Below are 4,215 nucleotides of genomic sequence, written 5' to 3'. Positions count from 1 at the left end.
GAGCTAAAAACACCTAGGTGATAGTAAGGGATAAAAAAAGCATATGTGTAAAGCACTGACCAGACTTGAGCTTCATAAGAGCAGTTATTATTAGGCTTACACAAAACAGAAATAGTTTATTGATCTTTTAAATGTTTATTGTGAACATACAATTTTTAAAAAAGATTTGTTTAATTTTCTTATTATTTTTAAGTTTGCTACAGGATGCGTGCACTCATCAGTCATCAGGCAGAGACGGAGAGAGAGAGAGAGAAAGTGAGAAAGCAAGCCACCAGATCTGGGACTCAAACAATGGTTGGCCATGTTTAACCACCATGGCCCACAAACATACCTTTTCTTTTTCTCTTTTTTTTTTTTTGAGAAGATAGATATATAAATATATATATATATATTTGCTAAAGGGCGTGTGCACTTGCCAGAAAGACAGAAAGAGACAGAGAGATAGAAAGCAAGAAATCAACCCCAGGAGGGATGGCCACACTGCAATCCCTTCTCTCAGGATCTTGGGCACACCTGTACACATGCCCAGTATGAGTTTAAGCCACCGGGACCAGGACTTGAATCGCAGTTGGCTACATGGGAGTCCAGCAACATAGCCATTATGCAACTGCTGGTCCCAACCATTTGTGTGTGCTTGTTTGTTTTAGAGAAAGAGACAGAAAGTGAGAATTCACCCCCCAGGAGGGATGGCCATACTGCACTCCTTTCTCCCCCATTCTCTTCTCAGGAGAATGAAACTTAAGCCACCAGGTCTGGGACTTGAATCGTAGTCAACTGTGTGTGAGTCCAGCAACATAACCATTTCATTGTCTGCTGGTCCTGAACATATCATTGGTAACATCAAGACATTAAAAAAAAAAAAAACCTGCCCCCCCAAAAAAAACAATCTATTTACATTTTCCCATATTTCCTCCTAATCTCGGTGACTGTATCAATATTATTGTTACATAATTTGTATTTTCAACTTCTGTCACTTAACATTGTACCCTAAGTCCCCTCTCAGTTTTTGTTTTGTTTCATTTTAGATTTTCGCTTTAGGGCATGTGCACCTTGGAGAGAGAGAGAGCAAAGTGAGAAATCAGCCCTGGGCGGATGGCCACTCAGCAATCCCTTCTCCACTCTCCTCTTGGGGATTTTGGGCACACGTGTGCACACACACCTTGTATTTTTCCTTTTTTGGAAAGGTTTTTGCTATAGGGCGCGTGCGCTCTCCAGAAAGACACAGAGAGAGAGACAGAAAGTGAGAAATCACCCCCCACGGGGGATGGCCATGCAGCAATTCCTTCTCCTCCATTATCCTCTCGGGATCTTGGGCAGGCACGCTCACGCGCCCAGCGTGAGTTTAAGCCACCAGACCTGGGACTCGAACTGAGGTCGATTACATGGGAGTTCAGAGACATAGCCATTATGCTAACTGCTCGTCCCAACACCTTGTATTTTTGAAGCTGCCAGATTGGGACTAAAACAATGGTGTCAGTCATGTGGGATCCAGTCTTAACCACCATGCCATCTGCTGCCTTCCCTCACTTTTCAAATTTTAGTGTAAAATAGTTACCACAGCTAATATACCATACACAAATTCATCATTCCTTTAGGTGTTGAGCGTTTAGTTTGTTTGAAAGTTGAGGAGCATACTTTCAATTTGTGCCTGTTTCTATTATGTTTTTTAAAATTTAATTTTATTGAACTTTATTTTATTTATTTTTAATTTGACCAAAGTAGAGGGAGAGAGAGAGAAAGAAAATGAGAAAGCAAGCCACCAGGTCTGGGACTGGAACCGTGGTCCACCATGTATGTGCAAGTCCAGGGCCCTTATTCACCATGCCACCTGCTGGCCCTCTATTATGGTGATTTTTAATACATGATTTTAAAAATATTTAGGTCTCAGGGCCGGCAGGTGGCAAGTTAGTTAAGGTGCTGGACTCCCACATGGCCGACCATGGTTTGAGTCCTGGACCCCGCTGCTTGAAAATTGCACCCAAAGTCCCAGAAGGAGAATGGATACAGGGACTGCAATATGACCATCACCCATGAGGGGTTATTTCTCACTTTCCCTCTCCTGTCTCTCGCTGGTTAGCGCATGCCCTATGGCAAAATCCCAATATATATGTAATATTTAGATCTTTTCCCTTAGGTGTATGGATATTTCTAGCTCGAATTTGAGAACGTTTAAACTAATAACTGTTGTTGATGGGGAAAGAAAAGTTGGTTTCGATCTAATAGCAAATTGAGACAACGTCAAGAATTCGTATGTCCGTTAACTTCAGTCTCATCTCAACAAACTGGTATGGTGATGGCGGGTAACTGAGGTAGGCACTCAAGAAGTGGATATTTAAAATGAACTAAAGACATTCACATTCTTGATTTCATTCCATTTCTACACTCGGCCCGGATTGTAGTCTACGGATTGTAGTCTACGTATTCCTATTACTTGACGCACAGGGAGGGTAAGGCGCTTGTTCCAAATCACACAGCAAATGCGAAATAGCTGAGAACGTCGTCGGCCATCCTGAAATTCAAGTTTTCCCACTTAGCTTTGAATAAAGCCCCCAGCTCTTCCGGAGAGGGGGCGGAAATGGCAAGAAGCCAAATGCGGGTAGAGACTCCTCGGGGAACGCCGCCGGCCCCTCCAAGGAGGCTCCTCCTTCCTGGCGCTCCCGGCCCAGCTCCGAGCATGCTCAGTGCACTCCCCGCCGGTCCGAACTGGCCGAGCCGGCGAGGCGTGTCCAGGTTTTGCCTGAGACCTGAAGGCGGGCGGGGCGAGGCACCGACTGTCCTGCTCCCCGGACTCCCGGGATCTGTCGGAATTCCCCCCCCCCCCCGCCCCGACTCGACGCCGGGGCATCGCCCGTTGTCCCAGGACGTGCGACCCGGGGCCAAGGACCGAAGTGAGGTTCCAACTGCTGCCAGTGCCTCCGTATGGCCCTGGGCCAACTGGCTTCCTGGACCTTGGGTACTAAGGGCCGATCCGGGGTGTTGCAGCGTTGTCCATCCCGTCCTTCACGTGGGAATGCGAGTTTTCGGCACCTGCTGTTGTGCCCAGTTCTGTTGTAGGGACCAGGTCACTATCGTAGAAACAGGCAAAGTTGCAGCCAGAGCTGACATTCCCTAAGGGGATGCACCTTAAGAAGTAAGCAAATCAGAGGAAAAGCCCGTTACGGACCTCATCTGTTCCTCTGTCCTCCTTGCCGTCCCAAGTAGTCCTGCGCTTTAAGGGTCTTTGCACTGTCAACTCTGCCAGGAAGTCTTCCCCGTTTATCTGCGTGTGAAATGTCACTTCAGTGTTACCTGATCTAGCCTTCACTGAAAGTTTCACTACCTCCACCCTCAAGCAGCCTTTACCTTGCTCTCTCCCTCTCGTAGAACATCTCACCTTCTAATATACTGCATAATTTTGCTAATTTGCTGTTTAGCTGTTACCTATCTTCCTCCCCTAAACCACCAGGAGACAGGGTTTATCTGTTCACCATGTCTTAAGAACTGGAATAGTTACCCAGTATCTGTTGAAGAGATAAACTTCACCATGTCTTAAGAACTGGAATAGTTACCCAGTATCTGTTGAAGAGATAAACAGTGATAAGTGCTATGAAGAAAAAGAAATACTTGGGAGAGTGGCCAGGAACAGAGGGGATAATTTAGGAATGTGGTCCGGGAATCCCTCTCTGAGGGAGGGACAAGTATACAATGAGGGGGCGCCCGCCTCGTGAAAGCTGCGCAAAGATGTCCCACATAGAAGGAAAGACAAGTGCAAAAGCCCCGAGGCTGGACACTCAAGCCTTGAGTAGTCGATGGACAGGAAGGGGGCCCAGGTGTTGCAGAAAGGCAGGTGTGATAGGAGGAGGAAGAAGCATGCAGGAGCACAGACCAGGGAGAGTCCTACAAGCTTTGGTAAGGTTGAACCTGGGACGCTTACTAGAGCAAGGGGACAAGCGCTGGCCTGGGAGTCAGCAGGACCCCCGCCGAACCAGAGCCGTGCTAGAGGACTCCTGGTTTCAGACACGTTGAGCGCGATTGTTTGCCATGAAATCGCCGAGGGCCTGACACACAGTAGGTGCTCAGGAAATGATCAGAGAATAAATAACTGCAAGCATGCACGAGGGAACTCGGCGCCTGCCTGGAGCACGGCAGGAGAATCCAGGTGGCCCTGGAGGCGCGACGGGGCGCCCCGGCCCAGGGCGGAGGCGGGCGCGCCCCGCAGGCTGGCCCCGGCGCCCG

This window comes from Tupaia chinensis, unplaced genomic scaffold, assembly GCF_000334495.1.
Source record: "Tupaia chinensis unplaced genomic scaffold, TupChi_1.0 Scaffold000081_1, whole genome shotgun sequence".
NCBI classification, from domain to species: Eukaryota; Metazoa; Chordata; class Mammalia; order Scandentia; family Tupaiidae; genus Tupaia; species Tupaia belangeri.
Note: the sequence above shows the minus strand (reverse complement) of the source record.